Source organism: Aquila chrysaetos, chromosome 4 (genome assembly GCF_900496995.4).
Source record: "Aquila chrysaetos chrysaetos chromosome 4, bAquChr1.4, whole genome shotgun sequence".
Classification (NCBI taxonomy): domain Eukaryota; kingdom Metazoa; phylum Chordata; class Aves; order Accipitriformes; family Accipitridae; genus Aquila; species Aquila chrysaetos.
In genome coordinates this window covers 30,586,693-30,613,428 of record NC_044007.1, presented here as the reverse complement: position 1 = coordinate 30,613,428, position 26,736 = coordinate 30,586,693, and the positions used below count along the sequence as shown (strand labels likewise).

The 26,736-nt window shown below is 36.1% G+C and overlaps 1 protein-coding gene across 9 annotated transcripts in view; it reads left to right on the top strand.

The window, feature by feature from the left end:
* RALYL (RALY RNA binding protein like) overlaps window positions 1-26,736 on the top strand; it is a 411,995-nt gene that overhangs the window by 37,979 nt on the left and 347,280 nt on the right. The gene's annotated exons all lie outside the window — the stretch shown is intronic.

The window sequence follows — 26,736 nt, the reverse complement described above, 5'->3', positions numbered from 1 at the left end:
AGCATGGTAACTCATTCCCCATTTTAAATTTTGCTCTGCTGCCCCCCCCCCCCGCAAAAAGCAAAATTCTCAGTAAAAGCACATGCTGTGGAGTAAATATAGAAGTTAAAAACAATTAAGAAATGTTCTAGTATTATCAGAGTTATGGCTTGAACTTTATGCCTGTGGAAAATATAGATGAAAGTGTCAATAATAAGATAATTTGGAAAAGCTAGATATCAGACTAAGACGACTACAAACTGAGAACCTCAACTGTACAGAGTACTTCTTGAAGCACAGCATATTACAGGACAACCCGAGTAAACATGGACTTCAGAGTATAGAAGTGCCTAGCTTTAAGCCCAGAGGAAAACTCTGAAGTCTTTTTTTATACTGTATAATTCAAGAATTGCTTTTTAGATAAGCCTTGGGTTGGGGTGAAGTAAATTCTTCCTGGAAGTGGTTCCCTTTCTTCAGGAGGCAATAAGTGGTAAGTTTTGATATCAGTCCTGTTACTATATCCACCTGTAGGGTTTCTGATACAGGATGTAGAGCTTTCTCTGAGTAGGGTGTATGCAGCCCTGCAGTCAAAAGGTGGGGATGGGAGAGCAGCCTGACCAGCCCTGGAAGCATGATACGCTTAACATCTAGGATATCTGACCTTTGTAATGCAATGGGAACGGTCTCTGTGTTGGACCGGGTGATGAAGTCCTGGTGCAGGGCAACGTTCAGGAGGGATGTTTATTCACTGCATTTTTTCTGGTCTAAAAGCCGATACACAAAATGCAATCAATAAAAGTGCTATTTAATTATGCCTGACAGGAGCACCATAAGGAAGGCCTGAGTACAGCACAGTTGTACACAGGACTGATTGCCAGCATTACATGTGGGGACAAATGAGGAAATGGGGACTAATGAGACCTCCACTAATGCCTCCTCCTGCCACCTCCATTGGACTGCCCAGCTTCAGTGGAAACTGTTAATTAGACAACCGAGGAGGTGATTGTGCTCAAGGATTTTGAAGCATTTTATCACACATTTACTACATCATATACTGAATTCCTCAGCGTCATGGAAGATCAAAGGATATGAGAGCATGATGGACAGACAAAGTAATCAAAAAGCAAGGTGTTATTGTGGTATGGACAAATTGGACAACAAACATAAAATTAAAGCATACAGATTTCATAGAGAATAGGGCTAACTACAGAAAGTTCTTTGTTTTCACAAAGTCTTATGTTTTCAAACAGGGTAATTATAGAAGTTCTGTTGAAATCAGGGTAATTATGTTGATTTACACAAGCACGAAATCTGACCTAAATAGGAAAACAGGAAAAGAAAAGCATTTCGTCCCCTCTCCTCCAATACCTTATCTTCCTTTAAATGTGAAAGGGTCCTCATGCAAAATGAAAGCAGATTTATATTAAATAGTGAGAACATCTGAAAAAAATAGACTGTTCCAGGGATTTGTAATAATGATTTCTCCTGACTATTGCACTCTCTTAGATAAAATAGAAGAAAATTTCTACCTGCAAACAGCAGATTCAGTAGCTCTCCAGAGGTTTAATCTTTCACAGATAGCAAGAAATCCGAGCCGAGTAAAAGCCTGGAGCTCTGCAGAATATAAGTTTCTGATGGAATGATGTTGTTCTGTTTTGTGAACTACACCATTTATCTTTATTTCTTTGTAGGTGATGCTTTCTGTGAATACTTCTGAACTGGGCCATGATAAGAGTAAAAGCAGATGCAGGAAGTCTGTATGATATAAATAATGATTCTGCTTGACAAAATACTTTTGACATTTTTAGAGGGATACTGTTGAGCAATTTGCTCTGGTTTGTTGCTCTCCCATGAAAGAGCTAATTTAGTCCAGTTAAAAGGTAGCTTTCTCATTGGCTCTGAAAAAAATTAGTACTTCGTATGCAGTCCATATCCACAGCTTCCTTGGGAGCTAGCTTTATTAACCAAATGCTAGCCCACTCCTTTTCTGGCATGGCAAAGTCCTAGTGGATTTTTTGTCTAGCACCTATGTCTCCTCCTATAGAAACACACACTAAATCCACTTGTGCAGAGTTAATAAGCCAGAGGTATAAAAATCTGCATGTCAAACACTGGCAATAATAGCAATGATTACATTTATTCTTGCTGTTGAGTTTATCTGCCATGTTTTAGGAGGTCGCTACAGGAAAAAAAAAAACAACCAACCAAACAAACAAAAAACATGCCAGCTGATCTAAGGGAGGAAACTAAGGAAGTTTACACATCAACTTTTTCAGCTAAGCTGCTAAAGGGGAACTTGTCAACAGGGGCATTAGAGAGTGAGCTGACAATGTGAGCTGCACTCCAGCATCCCTGGGAGGGTTCCCAAGGCCATCACTGAGATTAGCTTTGCAAACCTCATGCCTATGAATTCACTTCTGTTCCTTCTGAGGATTCCATGTGCCATCCTCAGGGCTCAGCAACATGGGGTGCTATTGATCCAATATTGGAGGGCTCATCACATTGCCAGCCACTAGTGTTTCAAGCAGGTACCATGTATTCTCAGCCATGCTTGAGACCACATGTTAAGAGTTATCTAGGATATGGAGAACTAATTAACTCTCTTTCCATCAACTACCTGCATTCTCAAAGAAGATGAATCAAGAGCAGGGCCTGGCATCTCTACTACATGCAGGAATAGGGAAAATACAGTATATAGAATATAGCACGGCACAGTGCAGGTCTGCAAGAAGAGCTTTTAGCTGATAGAAATTATAACTATCAATAACAGTCAATCCCCCAAATATTGTGTTTTGTCTTTTGTCCTCCTCTCTTCTTTAAATAAACCTTTTCTTTTAACAATTAATCTATTTTTTGTTTTGGTTTGAGTGGTATATTTCCCTTGATTTTCTTCAGAATACAGTAATTCTGTCCTCTGCCAATATATCTGTGAGACTTAGTCTACTTGCCATCCTTCGTTCTTATACTCTGATTATCAGGTTTCATTGATGCTTTGTTAATAAACTACATTCATGCTCTCCGAGCATCCAGTCTTGCTATCTAATAAGATCACAGACCTTATATAATAAAAAGACCGTTAGCTGAGGTGATTATTTTGAGAGATTTTGCCTCACTGAGTTTGCAGTTGAGATAGCCTAAAGCCTATCCATTAAAATGGATTTTTTACCTCCATTATTAAGGCAGCTGAGTGCCATATCTTTAATATTTTGTGGGTGAGAAAATAAAGTGGGGGATGATATTTACATGTATCCTAGCCATTTCAGGTATACTCCTGAAAAAAAAGGATATCTTTATAGGTGTTGTGAAAAAGGCTATGCAAACTGATGAAAAGGAATTTATTTGGGTTTTGTTTCCTTGCTTTTTTTGTAAATCTCATTTCCCTGGATTGGGTTGCATCTTTAGCTGATATTGGATATTCTATTTATGATGCTAACTGAAAATTATTTCATGTCTGAAGCCATCTTTCTGTAATAAATATAAGTATTTGAATAGAACTTAGTTTAGTTTTCTTCAGCCAGGAAATTTTCCTTAAACTTAAATTTGGCAACAAGCTTATTGGGCTTTTATTTTCCTTTGAGGATTTTCAATTATTATGTTATTTAAACTGGCATACACTAAAAATACTGAAGTTTCCAATTTATTTACAAAAAAGTGCATGGGTTACAAGTGTCTCTCAACACATCTGCTGTTTGGGAGATAGCACACAGAGGACAGGTTTTGCCAAATTGCTCTTGACTGGATGAGTCTCCCAGAAGAGTTAGCTATCATTTAATGTGTCTGTGATACAGATGCATGCCATTTAGTATCTAACAGTGCTAACAACTTATATAGGTTTCAGATATTAAGATTTCAGTTAAAGGATGATTGATTTTAATCAAGTGGCTGATCATATATAACAGAATTTATTTTAGATTTTGTTGTGAGGAAATACCTTCTTTTTCTTCCCTCAATTTATTTGATAAACACAGTAGAAAAATTCCAAGATGTTAATAAGACTGTATTTGGCAATATGAGTGGAGATGGGGAAATACACTATAAATCACAAGTTTCAGTGGACTACAAGGGAGACTATGACATTCGAACTAAATATGGACAAGGAAAATGGTAGGTGAGCAAACCATCTGTAAGTGAGCTCATTTGCCTTTGCTCTTGAGAATTTTCGGTACAGTCTTTGTTTCAGCTAAAAGGGGCTTTATTATTTTAATTAGCTTATTGTATTTGGCAGGGAACTGCTTTTGGAACAACACAGGAATAGGATGGGGATAAAATATAAGGAAATAGCACCTCAGCATCACTGACTTAGCCCATCAGTAGAAATAATTGCTGATGTTAGGTATGCTTGACAGAAAGCTTGCAGCAGCACTGCTATGTTAGTTATCAGCCTAGATCTATATTCATTACATCTCTAACATGACAAATAATTGCTTCAGAAAAAGAAAAGGCTGGATTATTTTTTTTAAAATCACTTAAAAGCAAAGGAAGTATCAAGCAGGATAATTGCAAGAAAGATTTAAAATGAGCATAAAAAGACTGTGGCAAGATGCTATCATTTTACTGGTAATGCTTTACTTAAAAATGGAGAATAATTTTATTCTTTGTTATGTACTTAAAGAACTTTTTCTCTAATATATTAGACATATTACCTCTAATTATTAGCCTCATCTAGATATAGATTCTCTGCTGTGGGTCTTCCTGAGAAGCTCATGGAGAGCCATTTTGTACCTCAAATAAATCTAGTCTTTCCTATAGTGCAGTAGTCAAGGGTTTATCACGTGACGGAGCAGACTGTTTAAAACAGTCCTCCCTGTGTATCGACTGGAGCAATGCCTCTTCATTGGCCTATATGCAGACTTAAAAAGAAAACACTGTAATTGCTCCTGGAAAGGTGAGCAAAGCCCATGGCAAGGCAGCAAGGCAGATGCTTCGTTTTGTTCAGGACTAGTGGCTGGTGCTGGGCTACAGTTGCTCACAACGCAGAGCTTTCTGCTTGGATGCAGATGGGAGCAAGTGACTGATGTGGTCTTCTGTGACGCTTGCATTGGTCTTCTTGATGGGAAGGAGTAAGAAAAATGGTAGATATATTGCACTGTTAAGAAATAATTTTTAAACACACACTACTCTGCAGTTTTCTGGTATTTTTTCACCCTCAAGTTAGTGTATAATTCAATTCCAGGCATCATGACTTTTTGGTCAGTGGAAGGAAATATACTAAAAACATGTTTTGGAAAATGATTGCTCTCACTTATCCTCCTTTTCACTTTCCAGCACTTAATTTGATTTGTAATCCTTATTTAAAGAACAATAAAGATGAGAGTCTTTAGATATTGAAAAACTCATAGATTTGCAGTGAAAATCATTTCAGGAAGAAAGAAGCTATACAGCGGAGCTATTAAACTTATTGTCAGTAGGATTCAGCCTGTAAGACCTTCACACTCACATGAACAATGTTGGTAAAAGAGTAAAGAAAAAGCATTTTATACAGTGCCATGTTATGCACCTAATAGAATACTACAAGTGCTGGGAAGTTTATTGCAAGATTATATAATTAACCTTTTTGCTTCTAGTCTTCCTTCATACTGCTTATGTTTCTGTGAATCACTAATAGTTTGTGGCAACAGTGTGTGGGGGGGGTGGTAGTTACACTGTATTTGAAAACAGAAAAAAAAAATCTGATAAAATGTAGATGAAATTTTCAATACAAGTTGATCTTAATGCTGTCCCAGCCAAATGTAACTTTTTTTCAGTAGAATCCTGTATAAGATATTAAAGTATTACTGTACATAAACAAGTGCCATTTTTCAAGCTGCAGTTACAGGTGGAAAATAATCTTGACTATTACTTTTGATATTTTACCCTTCTAATAATTTTTAAATCCTTAAATATCATTAACTTTTCATGATGGGAGCTTTCCTACATAAGTACCCCAGCACTGTCCGAAAGATCATCTTTCTTCTTCTATGCTGTTCATTTACATTCATGGGGGTCTGATTCTAGTTTTACTTCTGTTTATCTTCACTGATTTCATTGATTTCACTACTCCCTCTACATGGAGAGTAAACAAGATTTACCAGGATACATAACAGCAGAATTAGACTCATAAAGTTAAAGCTTATATTTTAATATTTGTACAAATGAAGGTACTGTTCTTTTCCATGTCATTTCCATCCTCCTTACACTATGGACTTCCTCGGTACTTTCTAAAACTTAACATATTAAATGTGACTTAATTTCTGATTATACCAACTCCTTCCCTTTTTCTCTTCCTTGATATATTCAACTTGGGCCAAACCATAAGAGGTTTATTATACTCATGAAAATGCAGCAGAATTACCTCATTACACTAGAATTTATGTGCAAGAATTAAAAGAAACATTTGGAGGGCTATTTAAAATAGATATAAATATATCTGCCATGATTAAAGATAAGTAATTTAATTAAACAGAAACTGTTAAATAAACAGCATGTTGTAATAGGTGGTGGAGTTCTGATGCCAATACATGAGGCTGCCAGAAGCTTTCAATCATAAGCCTCTGTTTTCAGTTGCTGATAGCTCTGCCAAATGTAAACCATTGTGGCTCTAATACTCTATGCTGAATATATTCCTCAGATATGTTGTTAAAGTTTTGATTAAAATAAGCTCTTTCTTAAGAAAGCTTAAGAATACAAAATCTGTCCCCCTGGCATTGCCTCCTTCTGCCATGTAGGAAGGATGAAGGGGAGAAAGGAAATGGCCAGACAGGGCAGGAGCAAGAGGGACTGTGGTAAAGAAAGAAGTGAGGGAGGAGAATATAGACAGAGATTAAATAAACATTCCTGGGGAAGATACAAGAAATTGAATAGCAGCAGGTGGGAACCCTGACAGTTATGCTAAGGGGAAGAATGTGGGCTTGCGTGGGGTAAGAGAGAGAAGTGAAGGTGTGGGGCAGGAAGAGGCAAGACAGGAGTCAGCTGAGGAAACAGGAGTTTGGAACTTTGGGAGCTAGAGTGGGAAAGGAACTACATAGGACGCCAGGGTAAGGGAAAGACTCACAGGCAACTTGGTACAGAAGTGTTTAAAAACCTCAGAATATACTTTTTTTTTTTTTTAAGATACAGAAATGAATTCCATCTTTCATGAACATCAGCTTTCCCTTATTTGGAAGATAACAGAGAAATTTAAGTATGCCTTCATTCCCTGAAGCACAGGACCAGCTAGAGCTTAACAATGTTACCAGTGTCGTCAGTGGTTCAAGTACTTGAAGAAACTTCAGCATGACTGTCCTTGCTGAGTACCCAAAGGGATCAGATTCTTTCAGCAGCTTTATATTGGTTAATTCTTTTGTAAAGCCTTATTATTACACTGTCTCTGAACTGTGCCAAAGCAACGCTAAGGCTGCAACCGAAGAACCCCGAAATTACGAAACACCTGAATTAGGGTTACTCAGGCAACCTGAATTATCACCCCAGGCATGTATTCATTTTGATCCAGTCTTTCACTCCACCACCACCACGTGCCATTTTCCATTCACCTCTGGATCTTTACAGGGCAAAAGGCCTTCTCCTCTGCCCTTGTCACATCCTTCCTCAGGACTGGAACTGCATGTCCGCTTACGGGTGGGCAGGATTAAAGACTTCCAACTAGTTTTCAGTAAACGGGTTTTCATAGCGAGCCTTTTTCTTGATCACATCTTAAGATCTGTGTGTGAAAACACAATTATATGCCTACCTTCTTGCTTAATGGGTTTTGGTAAATGTCATTGATCAAGTATAGCATTATGCCTTGTTTTCTGCCACAGAATTTAAAAAAAAAATTTATTACTTTTTACTCTAAGGCAGTAGCAGGTAAATTTAGTGATAAAAGATTCTGTATCTCTTTTACTATGTTACTAAAGTATTACAAAGAAGAAGAATTATATGCAACTGTATATGTAAAAGTAACACTACACAGATTTTGAGCATTTCACTGACTTCATCAAAGACATTAAAATTACCAAAGCACTGAAAACACATTATACTAACATGTTTTGAATGCTGTTCTCTCTGGATGCTTTTTATTATTATTATTTTGGTGCTGTTGTTGGAGAGCTAGGTCATCCATGACAATGTGCAATGATTGTTGTTGGTTATTTAGCTGCACCTGCTGGTCCATGTCTGTCGGTAAGAGCAGGATGAAGAACTGTGTAGTGGAAAGCGGGAGGTGTGTGACGATATGGGAAATGTTCCCCTAGACAGCTGTGTTTCTGCACAGAAAATCTTTGTGAAGAGCCTGCAGAGGTTTTGCCTGTTAGAGTACTTTTAGCTGAAGCAGTCCCAAGCCTTTTTTCTAGAAGGCATCAACTCACAGGCACTGGAATATCTCACTGAGTGCTCCATTGCACTTTGGTGGAAAAGATATTTTGCAAAAAAATTCTTCTCCTGGTAACTTCAACCATTACAGTCTTAGCAGGGATTGTAATGCTGCCTGTTCCCAGCCATGGCAAGCATTTAATTGAAAACCATTCACTATATGATGTTAAAACCATCATCCTAGAATGCCACCCATTGTAGAAATAGGTGTCTTTGCCAAAAATCAAAGAAATCAACATTTTTAGCAAAATCAGCATACATATTAGAGTCATCCACATTAACAAAATGAAGGTTATATTAATTCATAGTTAAGTAACCCTTTTAATAGCTTGTTAACTAGTAGAATTGGTGTGGCTGTGACAGTAAAAGAATCAAAAGTGACAATACTTCTTCCTACAAGCATCTTTAAATAGTTGCCTTCTGTCTTCTTGACATCAACTTGTGTCATTCCTACTTTTAATATGCATACAAAAATAGCATATTTTTCCTACCTCATTAGCACAACTGTATAAAACCCTGAAAATGAAAGAGATACTGGCATTATTTTTTTTTTTAAGACTTGAACTCAGATGAAGGAAAAATATGTATAAATGTAATACCTCTCTGCCTAGGCTCTCTCTGTTGCATATACTAAAGTAACACGATCTCATATTAAATACCTTCAAACCAGAGCCAAATCAGAACTAATTCCCATTTATCATATTAGTAACTGAATTATTTTAACCTTTCATGGAAAAGCAGATTTTTTGAATGGTAGTAGCTTCTAAATTCTTTCTGTTGCAATGTTTAACTCATTTGATTTTGCAGTTTCACTGAAATTATAAAGCGAGATGCATAATGTGCAAAGAAATACCTGCAGAAATAACTAGAAAGAGACAGGAGAGTTAATGGAATTCTTTAATAGCTCAGGAAGACTATAAATTTATTAATACCTGCATTTTTTTTTTTTTTTTTAATCTTTGGGTTTAATGTTATTGCAAGTACAGGCGAGTTGCAGATATGCTAAAGAAAAAAGCCTTTCCACCCTTAGTGTTGATCAGACAGAACAAGTGCCAGGTGTTGACTGAGCTCAAAAACAGCGCTACAGATCTCTCCACAACTAAGTCTGTAGTCACTACCCTCCATACAGTAGCTGCTTTTGAATTCTTCTTGCACCCACTGATCAGTAAGACAGTTTCCTTTCTTCATGAGAGGATGAAGTTCAGGTCATGCCTGCCCAAAGACAGCAGGCTTCTAGGCATACTGATGAATTTAATATAGTTTGGCCCATCATAAAGGCACAGCACAAGGCAATAATACTGGAATGAGACAGACCCCTGAAGGTGTAGAACTAGGGAAAACCCTGAAACTTATCCTGAGGTTGTTAATGGACAAGATTGATCTAAATGGTATTTATACTGAAAGAGTTCACAGGTCTCTGGCCCCAAAACCTTCCTTTTGCTTGTGAGCCTTAATGGCTGTATTCTTCATCTTCACAAAATTACATCTCACACACTGCAAGAGAAAGAAAAACCTGCTTTGCTGAGGTGAGGTCCATTTAACTAAACGCTAGATGAAGAATTTGCAAGGCTGTTGTGGATGTGAAGAGTGACTTTTGGAAGTGATAAAGAAATGACAAAATGAACAGAAAAACTAGTCAAACGTTAAATAAGGTCTCCCATCTTATTTCTCTGGAAGAAAACTATCAATTCCAAAAGCTTCATGAATCATAGAGCTTAATAAATATTTGATAAAATATTTTTGGCCGGAAGGAGCATACCAGCTTTCATGAAGTGATCTGGAATTCCTGAAGACCTTTCATGATGATGTCAGATGCTGTGTTCCTGTAGTTCTTCATAGACACATAGGCAGAGTTTCTGAAAAAAAAAAAAACCCCTCCCTCTCATGGTCAACAGCAAATTGTCTGTGCTGCCTTAGGGACTCCTTTCCTGCTGTCTGCTCAGGGCTAAGAAGGAAAATCACAGTGGATCAGGTAGGAGGGGAGAAAGAGTGAGCTGGGAAATGGACAGGAATAATCAGGAGGAACAGAAGGATAATTAGCTAACATAATTATTTGTCATCACTTGGACAATTGTATTTCTTGAAACTGTATTTCTTGAAGTAATTGGATAATTTATATCCAATAATTTATATCCAATTAGTAAGAATTGTGCATAAAATGAGAAAATTATTTTGGATGAGTGGAACCTGATTGTTTTGAAATAAATATTCAAGAGATAGTTAACTGCTCTAAGAAAAATCAGCTGGAGTGGGATTTTCTGAAGGTTTAGCAAGGAAGTTGGTCATAAAGATATATTCTCTATGATTTCCCTAAATGCTTCCTGAAAAATAGCACAGAAATTACTGCATATAAAGAATGCTTCATGTTTCTTGGAAGTCACCATTCATTTTCCAAAGAAGCCAGTACAGGAAACACAAATTGGAGTTAGATGTGAGAGGAAAAGAAGACAGTCAGGGCAGTAATAATATTATCCTCTCTTTTACAGAGCTGAGAATGAATGGAATGTCCATTTTAGCAAGCCAGGAAGAAACATGTGATTTTTTGTGCATTGAACACAATGCACATTCAAAGTCATATATAACCACTAGCAGAGGAGTTAAGGGCATAGGACAGTCATAAAAGGATAACTCATTCTTAGCAAATCTCAGTACTTTGTTCTGTAGCTGACATTTCTGCTTAAGATTAGGATAATAAATTTTAATAATATTTTAGTGATTAATTGGTTTAAATTGACATGAAATATGGTAAAGGGGGTGACAAAGAAGAATTATTTCTATATGGTAACTCTGACATTACAAAATAGTTCAATTTGATTATATAAGCCATCTCTGACTTTGAAATTTAATGAATGCTACTCCATCTCATGCAATCTATATAATCTTAAACTGATAACTGCAGAACGCAAACTTCCTTCTGTTGGTGATACTGGAAATAAGTATATATAATAATCGAGACACTCAGTGCTTGTATACCCAAACCAAATTTTCTGAAGCCTACTATGTATTCCTGTAATGGAGCAGTGGTATCTCTGACCCTTGCCACCTTTCAGGAGCATAGAGCAGAGTTTTGGCATAGTGAACTGTGAATGAATGATAATGAGTGCCCCGAGATTAGTTTTTGACCTGTTGCATGGCCCCAGTTTAAAATTGTATAAAAGGGTTCCACATCTTTGTGGAAGCCATTTGAATGTTTCTGGTTTACAATGAGCTCTGACATCACTTCTTTCTGGTGTTAATGCAAAATTTCATCTCATGTTTGAACTATAGAATTAACTGGGAAATGTCAAAGCTACTTGAAATGTCTCTCTTTGTAGCAGACATTTCTCCCAATGGGATTTTCATAAGCAAAGTCAATTAAATGCTTGGGTTAAAAATAACAGAAAATCTTGAAAAACAGTGTAAAGGTGTTTGGAACCCACCTTCCATAGCTAGCAGATAATGTCAATAAGTGGCAATTGCTTCCTCTGAGCCTCTGGGAGGGAGAAAATTAGCATCACTAAGCTGAACACTTTACCTAGGTTTTTGCACATTTTGAACTTCCTGTCAGCAGCCTGGATTTTTAATTTAAAAGACTTAATAAATGCTGAACATTTTTTGAAAAGACCCCTGGACAACACTCGCTCTGTGCTAGAAGAGGCTGCAGCTTCCTGCTATAGGAATGGTTTCAAATGTCCAGACCTTCAGAGAGATTAAGTAGCCTCTCTTCTGTTCTAACATCTCATTTTTTCAGCGCATAAATATGCATGGAGATAGAAGCAAAATTTACTGTGTCATTCAAACAATTGAAACTACATGCCAAAGAAAGAGACTAACTCCATTGTGGTTACAGGGAAAAATAGGTTACTTTGGCCAGCAGATTCAGTTTTCACTTCTGACCCAATTAAAAAATACTTTGTTGAGAATAGCTGTTACTTGCAGATTAGCAATCCAACATCATATGTCCTTCAATTAATTAATTATGAAAGATATTTCTACTCTAGGTCCTACAATGTAAGGATAAATCTCAACTTCAGTGATGTATTAATGAGCAATGCCAGAACATGTATTGATTCATTACTTTTATTTAATGACTTGGAAATATTTGATACTCTTAAAGTATTACGAATGTTCCACCATCTCTCCATACTCAAATTTCTAATATGTTTTAAGGAAAGGAGCTTGAAACTTGGGATAAATATTTTTCTTGAAACTTAGGATAAATATTTTTATAAGCTTTAATAAGAAGCTGAGTATCTTTACAAGGTTAAATATGACTGACTGGGTTATACAATGGAAAATGTTCTTTCAGATTTTATATTTATTTACAAGAGATTACTTATAATGTATGGGTTATCTCAAACACAATGTATGATTAAAGCTGTCAGGTATACCGTGGTGCTATCATACAGATGCTTTTGCATTTCTTGCATGTCTTGAGGGAATGTCTTCTAACTGAATAAGTGAAAAATGCTGACATTAGAAAGAAAATTATTTGGTATTTACAGTGGCTTTATTTTTCACTTCCAATGTGTGTATTTTTAGTGAGGGTGCTTGGTTATTAACACATTAATAATATTTTGCCCATATACCCTTATATACCCATTACATCCTCTTAAAATTATTCTATCATAATTTATATTTTATTGGCATAAAGCACCAATACTTAATAGGATTGACTATAGATGAATAGCAATACTTAGAGCAATGAACAATGACAGAATTTAATTAATGTTTCTAATAAAGAGGAAGGAAAAGTTTTAATGTGGGGGTTTTTATCCTTTTCTTAATTTCACTGTTGAAGCTAATGGAAAAAAACTTATCTCATAGAAGTGGATTGTTGGAATGAAGTTTCAAGGCATTATTTTCTAGAAGACCAGTAAATACATAGTAAAGAAAACACCATAAATGAAAATAGGTATATAATGAGGTATCTTGGACAAATCTATTTGGAGAAAAAAAAATGCATAGGAATTTTACAACTACTTCGGTTGGCTGCTTAAAAAGTTTATCTTCTAATGTGTCTCTTTTGATCACTGTTCTAGTTATTGTTACCTGTTTTTTCTTTTCATTGTTTCTTGTGTATGAATTTACAAGTTCAGTTTTTCCCTTGCTGGAACTTTTTACAAACTTTCTTGGTTTTATGCATTCTGTAGGACCTGAGGAGTTGTATGGATTTTATTCTTACTTTATCAAAATAAATAACGGATCAGGATCATCTTTTAATCTGCCATTTGTGAAACCCAGAAGAAAGAGTAGAAGGTGAGGAAATAAGTCAAGAGCCAGCTACAATTGCCTACCCCTGTCAGCTAGTTTTCCCTCAAGAGTGGGGCTGTCAACAGGAATCTAGCCCTATAATAGTGTTTGATATTGCCACATTACTTTTCCTAGAAATATCTCAAAAGCCACATACCACAGGCAAGAATGATTTCACCAGCCACAGAAGTGCACCTAAATCTGAAGTAGCATCTCTAAACAGTCTGTGTTAGCTCTAAACAAAAAGTCTGTAATAGGAAGAAAAGGTACCATACCCAGTTGAAACTGCAGCAGGAGTCACTGTAGGCCAAGTACTAACACCAGGATTGCAATTTGTGCAGGAAAATATGGTTTAAAAATTGTGAAAACTTTGCAAGCAGTTAAGTAGTACTTATTTCACTAGTGCTGCCAGTCTTGCTAAAAGTTACTCAAGATGTTGCTCCTAGCTCTAGGAAATCTCTTTCCCTGAAGCCAAGGTTTTAGAAAGTGATTGGATTTGTCTTTTTGTTTCTTTTAATCAGCATCATATATATCTATTAATGAATATATACAATTTAAAATTAATCTGTTTAAAAAAAATTTGGTCTTGATAGTTACATTTATGGCTAAACCCCCTTTCATTTACTTACCTTTTTTATTTAAATGAAAATCAGGTATTACTAATTTAATTACATACAAAAATAAAATAAAATCAACATATTCAGTATGTCTGTTTTCATACCTTACAACAGCAAAACACCTCAGAATTCACAACTTTTTACTCATAACTATAATGTCTTCAGTGAAACTTTTCTATTTCTTCACTGATTTGGATTTATCTAATAAAAAAGATGAAAGAAAATGTTTTGCATTTAGACTCATTCATTTGAAGTGGAAAGACAGATAGAGGCAGAAAAATACAGGAAAGATTTTTTTATATGTATACTTTTGAAAACAAACCAAAATAAACCACAAAAAAAAAAAAAAAAAAAAAAATGGTGGGAGGGGATGGAACCTATTAGCACTCAAACAGGCCAAGAAAGGAGCTCAGAAAATAGCTTAGTCCAAGCTGTTTTTAAGAGCTGGGAGCTCAGACCAGGCTGCTCAGGGCTGTGCCATGTTGGCGCTTGGAAACCTCCAAGTATGGAGCCAGCACAGCCTTGTTGGGAACCCGTGCCCCTGCCCAGCCCTGTCCCCCTGGGGGAAAGCGTTATGATCGGTTCTCCTGTCTTTGCTGTGAGGAAGAAGGGAGTGATAACACTTTAAGTTTCAGGGATAAGATGTATTGACAGTCATAGGTCCTGAGCTCCTTCTCTGTTTGGCTCATCACACATCATAGGAGCAGACCCTGAAAGTGTTATGTAATGAAAATGCAGGACACGATGGAAAAGACTTTGTCTCATTCTTCAGATTCAGTGTAGAACTAGGAAAAAAATCTTGGCTTAAACATTATACTATCGGCTAGAGTACTGGCAAACAGCTGTTTTCAAGGGCAGTATCTCCTGCTTTTCTCTAATAGAAACAGTATAATTAATATGTAGAAGAATTATGTTATTGCACATTAAGACTAGACCTGCAAGACTTAATACGTTAGATTAAAAAGCTAATTGAATTGAAATTTATGACCTGGTGGCCATTTAAGCAATGACTTATAAAACACTTTCCATTGTATCTGCAGTGTATAGACTAAAATTCCACCGAATATTTGTGCTGGATTGGTTTACAAAAGTATACAAAGTGATCAACTTTATTAAGCAAAGGAAAAATTTACCAAGTTTGTTATTAATTAAAAGGACAAGCTTAGTTATGAAATCTTACTTCATTCTGTGAGTAAGAAAACTGTTGAAGTTTTGCCCTTTTAGCATTACTTTAGCCGTGTTATTTAAATTCCTGTGTAATTATAAACCACATTTTGTCAATATCAGAAAGATTCAGGTCATTAAGTTTTAATTAATAGCACAGACTGATTAGCAATGGTTGAATACCATCAAAGTGACTTTTTTAATCTACTTAACAAGTATCAAACACTCTAATTATTATTTTTATGTAATGAAATGTAGTGCAGTTAAGCAATACAACTTCACCGTTATGATGTCTTTACAATATTATTTGAAAAATATAGGTGGTCACCGATTAACTAGTATTTGTTTATTGATAATTTTCATAGAAGTAGTGATGATCCATAATGATATAACTTAAACATAAATCAGTAATGAAGACAATTTGCTTCAACAGAACCTAATTAATAAAGTAAAGCTATGTAATAAAGGACCAAAATAAGCACAGCTTAAGTAAAAGACAACAAATACTTCCTGTGATTTTGGCATAGAGTTACACTAAATTATATTATATTCACAGAGCTATGAATCTGTGAGAAAGTTTGATTCCAAACCTACAAAAACATTTTGATATTCTGGAGGAGTTTTATGTACAAAACTGTCTTCATGTACTGAACTTTGAACACATAATTTTACTGATCAGTAGGATCAGTGTGCTTAATTTCCAGGAGTGCTTTAGTAACTTTTTAGAAGCTTAACACATGAATAATTGTGTTCATAATTCAGCTTAAAAATTACACAGAAACAACCTATACTCATATTATTACAGCTTTCCAGTGTCTGTGGATGTAAGATTTCAATAGGGGAGATCAAAACATTATTTAAGAGGAAATCCATGTTACTTCTATCATGTCTATCTGAAGTTATTGTATATTATAGATCTTAATCTAAAAATCTTAGTGGTGAAGACTCTTTCTTTATATTACCAATCTGTTACATAAATACATTATAATTTGTATTCTTCTACATTTTGGTTGTAATGGCTGTTGTATAAAATCTTTGCTCTTAGAACATTTGTGGAAGCTGTTTACTGCCTAGTATATTAATAGAGAGGTAATATTATAATTTTACAGCGAGCTAAAAACAACAATACAAGTCACCTTTATTTTATGACTTTCTTTCTCCTCTAGTGTACTCTTGTGATGAGAATAAAGTAGTCTGTTAAATTTATGGGAAATCTGTTTATAGGGAAACAAGGCTTCATAGAATACTTATTTTTGTGAGCAATTAACATTTTTAGTTTAATGTAGGATGAATTCAGTATTTCAATAAACTGACTTATTTAATAATTCTGTTCTGGAGTTTAATGTAGAGAAGGGAAAACAACTATCATGGTAATGAATACATTTTTGTTGAAATAATTTATTAAAATTCAGACCCAGAGTAAGAGTGTACCTGTCTTTTTATAATTATGTTCCCTGCATCACAGCATGCTATAACCACCAAAATAATCTGAGTTCTCATTTAGGGTTATGATTGAAAAACATTGGATTCAATGATTAGGAATTCACAACTTGAAGCTATTTGAGATTTCCTGGAAATTGAAATGCACTCTGCAGGAGAAAAACCCAACATCTTTTCTGGAAATAAGTTCCTTGCCATTTAACTGATGCTGTAAAATGCAAAAGGAATAATACCTCAAACAACATTATAAGGTTTAGGAAACTTAGGGTTCTGTTCTTATATTTTATTACTAGCAGTCATGTGTCACTTTTTATTATTGGTTGTTTATGGTTCCAATTCCTCAGCCTCCAGGCCCTGCCACCATAACTTTCAGAAATATTCTGCTAAGACACTTAGCATAAGATATGAGACATTGTTATCCAAGAATAAGCCATGGCTCTGGCTTATTCTTGGAGGAAATTACATGATAGTAAAAGAAAGAGAAGGATATGAAATGGATCCTGATGGTCAATGTTTTCTAAATCCCTAAGGCTGGGTCTAAGTATGAATTGTGTGAACAGTACTTGGCTCAATGCCCCGTGAGGCTTGGCTGCGTACAAGCACCCTCTGGTGCACTGGTGTGTCTAGAAGAAACTTGCACGTATGGGCTACACCACACTGAGCCAGAAGCAATTGAGTCAGGTGTGTGAGAAGGACACTTGCAATTCAGCCACGTGCTGAAGGTCCATGTCTTACCATATAGATATGGACTAAGTGACTGAGGCGAGATCCATTGCACAAAACCATAATGCACTGAGTAAATGTTCCCTAGGCAGAGAAGAGTTTTGTGAAGAGTTAAACACAGGGCTGAATACAGCCAAAGAGAAAATTAAGACCAGTGCAGTCTCTTCCCCAGTACAGGACACTGGATGTCGATGATGGAGACCTGCAGGTCTCTGAGCTCCCCCTGGTTAGAGGCCTTAAAGAGGGGCAGCTGAAAACCAGCCCAGAGAAAGACTCCCTGCTCTGCGGGGCTTCCCACTGGGGCAAGCACAAAGGCAGAAGAATTTGTCTTAACTTTCTTTTCTCTTCTAGGCCTCATTCAGAATTGTAGGTAGGCACTCTCTGAATTCAGGAATTGCAGCTTAGAAAAAATACTGGTAATGCATTTTATTCAATAACTTTTGACACAAAATACTGAACTAGAATCATAGAATGGAATGGAGTGGAATGGAATAGCATAGCATAGCATAGCATAGCATAGCATAGCTCAGGTTAGAGGGGACCTCGAAAGATCATCTGGTCCAAACCTTCATGGGAAAGAGGGCTTAGATATTGGCCCAATACTGGCAGGGAAGTCATACGTACATGATCCTTTCTAAGGGCACTGGCCATATGTACATGGGAATAATAATAATTATTATTAAACCCATATTATTGTTGTTGGGTTTTTTGTTGTTGAGGAATTTCATTCCTCCTTCTAAAACACAAGTTTTATTTTTGACAGAGATTCTGAGAACAAGAGGAGGCATTTATGGTGGTTTTCATGTTGAAACCAGATCTAGATACAGGAGTTCTTGTGTAACTGACAAGCAGCAATCAAGGCTTGATAACTGCTTTGAGTATAGATACCTATATTCTGTCATTCACATTGTGAGCCCTCTTCTGGATCTGGCTGTCACATCCTCTTTCAGATGCTATTTAGATTAAGAATGTTCAAGGACTTCATTTCTGAAAGTACTTAGACAAAGTAAGACCAATAGCAGAATGCTCAAAATATCTGATTATATTACATTTCTAATTCCTACTTGTGTTCAATCCATGTCAGCTGACCCTTACGTGCTATTATGTACCTGATTTCATCTGCGGGTGCTTGGATAACTGTAGTCTGACTGTACACCTACCTTGTTTTTCTTTAATATTTTACCTCAGTTTAAGAAATTGTGCTGAGTGGGGGTCAAGAGACTTTGAAGAGCCAGCCTGCACATAAGGAGAGTTGCTTTCAAAGCATACCACAGCTGGTGGTTCAGTTTCATTTTGAATTGTGAAGGTCTAGTTTTCTTTTTAATCATGCTAGGCATTTGATGTCAATGTTACCTTGTGGCAGTGTTCCACAAGTGAATTATATGTTGGGCTGGTATTCTTCTTTGATGTGAAGTATGTGTGCTGCAATAGCTCTCTACCTAAGCATGGGAAACTCAACCCTGCAGATACTACTCTGCATATGCAAAAAAAAAGAAAAATGTCAGCTGATCTTTCAAACAATATGATAATACATTCCAGATACAGAAGGCAAGATTAACACTTAAAAAGAGATTCAACAGTACCTTAATTTAATAGAAATACAAACTCCAGACTTTAATATTTAATGCATAACAACATTCACCACTGGTAATACAGAAGTGATAATGAACTGCAATAACAAATATATGAATTTTTTTCCCTACTGATAAACCTTTACAAGACAAGTTGCCATGTCTCTCCCTCTTATTTGCTTTTGCTTTTGTAGCATGACATATAGTATGTATAAACTCTATTTAGGGAGATAATTTGCCACAAAATTTTTCGCAATGTGAAAGGTTACTTATTCACAGAAAGTCAAGCGGTAAAGCAGAAAATGTCTGTTTGAATGAGATTTTTTTTTTGGTATATAATGTCATATTCTCTGCAGTACAGGAGGAAGTAAATGGTGTTAGAAGCAGTAAAACTCATTTCTTCTTATTATTGTAATACTGACCTTGGCATTTTGCAAAACAGCCCCCCATTTAAAAATAAAAAATGAACAAAATAAATGAACTGTTCAGATTAGGAAACAAATGCTTTAGAGATACTTAGAGACCAGTAAAAAGGACTCTAATTTCCTGTGTTTTTCTGTCCTCTAAATGGAGTTTTCAAGTATAACATACACAGCCACTGGGAATTTCAGATCCATAGAACTCTCTACCTTGTTTCAAGCAGTAGAAATAAATGTTGGAAATTATACAGCAAAGATGTTAAAAAAACGAGCCCTCCTATTAAACACCTGAACCATTACAAGCCATATCAATATGTAAGAAAACAAGAAAAATAGAAAATCGTTAAAAAATAAATAAAAACACTTTAAAAATACCCTAAATACATCACCACATAGCAAAAAATCCCCAAACCTGAAACACATTCTTCTTACAAGAAAGTACACTGTGGTTTCCTACTAGTTATAACCCTTTGAATGTATAAAGGACTGGATGTAGTCTCACATGGTGGGCTGTGCTTATGTGATGGGCTTATCTCAAATGACTCAGAGGACTTATGTTGCACAGAAGAAAAAAAAGACAATTATTGTGAGGATGGAGAAGGGTATAGTATCTCCCCCCTGGCCCCAGGTATAATTGCAGAGGTGAAAAAAAAAATATAAGGGAAACAAATCTGCAAGTCTGATAGACAACAGAAGGCTGGTGGGGTTTTTTACCCCCCCCCCTTTTTTTTTTTTTATGGAAATACCACATTTTCAGAGTGAGGACATGAACCTTATTTCACCATTGGTCTATGTGAGAAAATTGGTAGCAACTATATATTTCACATGGTTTATGTTAGCCTTCAGCACTTCACCACCCTATAAAAGCAGAGAAACCTTTCAGGCAAGAAAGTCTGCAGGAAAACTACATATGCAGAGTAAATCAAAGAACAGAAATCTAGTCAAACTAAAGGTGAGTTTCACCTTGCAGATTAAGACACTCAAGTCAAGTTGTCTGCATACAGGATTGAATTTACTTGCCTGAACGTAGGCATCTTGCTGCCAGCAAGTGTGGAGCTATGAGGGAGCTGCACCTTTCTGGAGCAGGGCTAGGATACAGGAGGGATGCTCCAGATTATCTCCTATGGCACTATATGCCTATGTTTAAGCAACTGAATCTTTCACTAGGTGTCTACGTAAAAAACTTGTCTAAACCACCATTACACCTAATGGTGATGCAATCGTTGACAAAGTGTAGGTCTGTTGTAAGGTGATGTGAATACATCTGTCAGATCTGCTGTCTGTGTATAATGGGTACTTAGACACCTAGTACATAAACAAGCACCTACATGTAGGCACCTAATTCAAGTATCTTACTTTGTGAGCTGAATCCTACCCTTTATCTATGGAGACTTATATGAAGTATTGTTTATATCAGAATGTGAAATTCAAGATTTCAGTGACACAGATAAAAAAAGGACTTAACATATTCCTGAATTAACAAATCTCCATATCTAAAAGAGATATCCGTCAACTTAATAGAGGCCCAGAGACGTGATTTTATTTTATTAATCAAATGTGAAATTCAGATAATGTTTGTGGCCTTCATTTGGATTAAAAAATCAAAGAGAAAATAATCACATCTAGTTCAACATAACATCTTTTATATAAGTGTGAGCTGAAATCCAATGTTAAATAACCTCTGATTTTTATGTGAGGAGAATAAGGGTGCAAGGGTTCTTATTTACAATGATAGACTTTTCTGAATGATCCGTTTTATCAACAGCTTTTTGCAAGTGAAAAATTTGGGAAAATGTAATGATGCTTATAAAAAATGTCAGGAAATTTCTGGGGTTTAAGAAATGTACAACAAAAGGCTCCAGTCAACTGGTTGGAAAGTTTCATTTTACATGAAATACAGGAGAATTAAGTGAATGTTTCAGAGCTGCTCAGTTCAGACTCTCATTTTCCATTCCAGATACCTTGCAAACAGGCACAGTTCTGGGGCATCTCATGTCACAGGTCACTGGTTCAAGCCTCAGGATGCAGAGTAAATGACTGATTCTTACTTAGTTCTCAGCTATACCCCAGATTTCTGCTCTAGTCAGTATGGAGGATAAAGCATGATCCAGCATGAATACACCTGTGCAATAAAAAAACCACTACCTAAATTGCACAAAAAACCTTTATTTTTTTTTAATAGAAAGGCAAAGTACAATTCATACAAAATGCAGTCGATAAGAACAATTTGCCACTGTCGAGTAATTTCGCATGAATAAAACATCTTTGTTGTAGATATACATTTCCTCTCTCCTTTTGGAAGCTGTTATACTTCATAAAACTGCTCTAATATTCACTGGATGAAAGTGAGAGGGGCTGATATTTGTCACAAGGCTGAGGGTAATAGCCCTGAATATCGCAAATCAAAACTTATGTTTGTGGTTACCTTAGAATGCTGGAGTGAAAACACCCAAGTTTGGGTTTCCCACTGAGCAAAAAGGCAGTGCCTGTTCTGAGGTGCTTCTTACTAGCTCATCCTATTTCTCCTTTTGCTTTGGTGCTAGAGAACTAGAACTGAAAGTCATATTCCACTGAAACTAGAGTGGACATTCAAAGTGACAAAGTGGCAAAAATGGCCTGCACTCTTCCTGTTTCCCCCTTTGGGTCTGGCAAACACCTCTAAATCATACCCAAAGGGCAACATTTGCAGCAGCAGAGCTGCTTTGTTCCCCTAACTGAATCATTGCTCATTAGCCTTACCTTTAGTAACAATTTCCCTTTCTCATGCTGTGCAGGCCCAGTGAATCTTAGGTAACATGGCTTCAGGCTCAATACGGTACTTATGCACACATCCTGTGATAGATTTATTAAGATACAAGAAGATGAATCTCAAGGGCAACACACAGAAGCCTGGGCAAGTCTCTTTTACAGATACCCTTTTAATGTTATCATTTCAAAGGATCATTTTTCATACCCAGTCATAAATTTCCAAAAGACTATTTCATTAAAAAAAATAAGAATTAGGTCAAATATGGGATTTTGGCACCAAGTTATGCAATATACAACAGTCATATTTTCTCATGTTGGTTATAAAGATCATAAATTTACAGGACAACATGGACATGGAAAAGCTGAGTGAGGGAGTTTCACGTGTGGTTGTACTAGTGCTACCAGATGTTATATAGCTGCTTTTGCTTTGAATATTACTGTGCCTCTTGATACTGCTATAAAAATGACCAAGGTTTTTCCTCTTGATAATTCATTCTGATTAGGTTTTTTGGTTTGGAATAGCTTTTCTTATTGAATATAACTGGCTGTTTTTATTGCTGTCATTAACTACAAATCCCATTCTTCCCTTCTCTTGTTCTTAAATTAAAACAAACAAACAAACAAACATCCCACAGAACAGCAAAAGAGTTTAAAAAACATATAACGTTAAAAAGTTAAATTTAGAAATATAAAATAGAGAGAAAGTTCAAGAAAATATTTGTAAAAAAGTTCAGTTATCACTTTCTGATAACTGCCCTGACTGGAATAGTGACACCATGTTGGTCAACACTTACAGATTTATGCAGTAGCTTTTCTTTCCAAAATGTTGCAGGGGCTGCTCAGGTGGAGCCAGTTCCTGTCTAACATTGTGAGATATTTATAAGCCACAGATATCCAAATTAAAAAATCTTCAAAAGCTTTTAAAAATAGAATAATTTAGATGGCAGAATAAAGACTGATATTGAACCTGCGAGAGTTTAGATTTTATTCTAGTGTTAAATTTTTACTTTGTCTGGAAAAGAATAGAAATATCTGAAACTTGTGCTGCAAAACATGACTGGCAGTCACATGTTGAGGATGAAAAAGTAATTCTACAAATATAAGTTCTTTCAATTATGGGAAATATGTGAACTTCTGATAGACAATATATTCAACCCACTTCATAATGAAGAATGGACTGATATAAAGATTAATGAGAAGGGTAGAATTTTAATGTTGTCTTTTTATTCAACACAGACTTGGTTCAGAATATAATTACATGGATAACGAAAGTCTGCCTTTTTGAACAAGAAATGGATTTTTTTTTTTTTTTTTTTTTTTTACTGACCCTGTTTGGCACTTGTTGGAAGTTTCATTCCTGAAATAAGAGTTCTCTTCTACAAACAGAGCAGTATTTTACCATGGAGAGTTACCACCAGGTTATCTGAAGCACAGGGAATTGTTTATATTTCTGTCATTAAATGAAAATGGTTCTGAAACTAGAATATCACCTTGAAAAGGTGAATAGACCAACTTGTTAACATCCATCTTCAAGAGCTGGTCAAAGTGGATGAGAAGGGTGCATCAGAGCAAGAGAAATCCCCAAGGAAAATTTTAGCAAACTCTGACATTTTACACCTAAAATCTCCTCAGGATAATAATAGCACTGTGTCCATTGCAAGCAGCCCACTGGCCCACAGGAATAGCAGAGCACAGAAACTGGTAGAAGGGTTAATTCTGCTCCTCAACTTGCCATTACTTTTAATAGGGAAGCAAGGCAAAATACATTAACTGTTATTCTAATACAGCAATCAGTAAAGTCCTTCCTTAAGTGCTTAGATACACAACTGAAAAATCAGTCCTAACTGGGCTACTCATGCAGCATGAGACTTGTGTCTATAGAAGTCAGAGGTCATAACATTGCTTTGCCTCCATTTCCTTATTTTTACAGTAAGGACATGTTCTTTATTTATTTGTCCTTAAAACTGTTGCAATGATGACTTGACTAGTAATCACATATGTCTACAAACAGCTAAAGGACTATGAAAATACAAAGGTTTTTTCCTTGGTTTTGTGTTGAAAAATACATTCTTCTCTCATCCTCCCTACTATTAAGTATCAAATGCAATTTATACAATAAATATATTATGGTCTTAATCCATGCTATTATAACTTTAGAAGTCATAACGGTGTGCTTTACTTGCTTCATAAATACACATGGGTAGCAAGATTTAAACTCTTTTTCTAATTAAAGTGAGGGGGGCAGTAGTTACCCTTCAGCTTTCTGGTTGTGTGTCAGCACAAAGCTTTCCTGGGGCTTACTCCTGGAGTCAGAAGGTTCTTAACACTGACTTGAGAGCAGCATTAGCTCCCAAATAAGTGCATCTTCTGAATTAAACCCCTAGACCTCCCTTTATGCTCAAGATTAAGCAGAATCTCCTTTCTACTGGGGCTAACAATTCCTTTTTAGTTAAAGATAAATGAAACTCAAACGCGGTAAATATCACAGGCAAAACAATGCAATGCAGCCTTATTTGTATGCTTATAGCCTCATATAAATTTATAGTTCTACACAATTTTTTAATTACTTCTGTTATTAAATCTCCTTATAGAAGCAATAAGAGTTTGTAAAGAAAAAACCCAATGTTTAGCATTTCATAGCAAAAATAACCTTCAGCAACCACCTGACATTTTTCTGCTTGCCTTGAGTCTACTTCAAAGGAAAAAGTCAGTGGGCAAAACTTGGAAATCTCAATATCTCCCAACCTTATTCCCAGAGTAAGACTTCAGATAGCTAGAAAGGTTTCTGACTTTAGCTGACCATTTTCTGTGCAAGCAAAGAGAAAACAGAGGGAAAGAAAAGTGAAAAGTATCATAATAAGGCTGAATGACTTCTTTCCCTTTTATTTTTAGCTTTGCTTTGTGGGAGCTGAAGGGTGCAGAGGGCTATAAGCTTACCTCCTGCCTGTGAAAGCTGACAATTGCATTTGATAGCAGCCTGGCAAGCGCCAAAAGGGCTTGCCAAACCATGCCCTTGTGCTATGTTAGCTGAAATTCTTCCTCTGATTCAGAAAAGATCCTTACTTCATACTTTCCAGATCGTGGTATTGTAAGGAAGGGAGATCGTAAGTGTGGTGACCAGAGACAATAATCTTACTAACAAGGTATGTAGAGAGAACCAGACATTCACACTAATATGAAGGCTTTTTTTAGATATATATTACGGCATTAAGAAATATCACCAATTTGACCCATAGCCCATATCTCAGGAAAACTTTCATACAATTTGTTGTGTACATATCAGTCAGCAGAAGTCACAAGTCTCAGATTAGTCACCTCCTCAGATTAGTCTAGGACTTTCTATATTTAAAATAGAAGAGCACTGTTATTAATTCTTTATAAATATATTAGAATTTCATTCTTACTCACTGATTTCAAAACCGTCTATCAAGACCAAAAATGGTAGGTTTTTTGTGCACATATTTGTAAGACACAAGTTGATTTTTTGGTATGCAAGGTAATACTATTGCTATTTAAATTGTGTGTCTGTTGAAATGCAGTTAATAACTACTCAGAAGCTAATAACTGATCAGCATCTTCAGGATATTTATTAAGAAGTGGTATTCCTCCTTTCTTTGACCTAAAGGAATTGTCTCAATGAGTGCTCTTACTTAAGAAGCTTTTAACTGAGAAAAAGCCATTGGAGCAGACTGTAGTTAAGTATACATTTGGCGGCTAAGAGTTCTTGCACATGATGGTTAGAAGAATCTGCAACACAGATCCCTACAGATATATCCCCAAAACTGCTGAAACAATGGGAAGTCTGTCATTATCGTGTAGCAATTTGGGCTCTGCTCCAAATGAGAAAATTCCTTTCAGTGTGTGCATACTGTAACCGTATTAAGTTGATTATGTGTTATGGAATTTAGGTGCTTGCTTAAAGTTGCTTGCTCCAAGTTACTGGTGTCACATGAAATATATTAGTGAGACAAGAAGGGGACTAGAATTTCCAAGGTAAAATGAACAAGACAGTGGTAAGACAATGCAGGAAAGGAAACTGTTGTGCCAGGAAACAGGCCACAGGGAGTTCTCTAGAATCGGCTTTAATTAACGTTCCAGTCCACAACCCTTGTACAAAAGCTGAGATCTGATAGAGATTGCTAACAGCATAAGGCTATCCTTTATCATTTTAACTCAAAGGAAGACATCATAAATGAAATGAATGACATCAAAGACTGGAGTAATAGAAATAGCCTGAAGTATAATAGCGTAAAAATGCAAGGCCAGGAATGTGGGGTTACTTAATGAAACCTCTATTTATGAATTAGGTGTTTATCAGTAATAGATCACTGAGAAAGAGGGAGACCTCAGGGTCATCCCAGAAATACTATCAGGCACAAATATTTTGCAGCCATGGGAAAGAAATGTATGTAACTAAAATTTATATCAGACATGTTTTCAACAGAGCAAGGGTATAACTATACCTCCTGGCCAGCCACAGGCAAGGCCTCATCTTAAATACAATATCTTTGCTTAGGA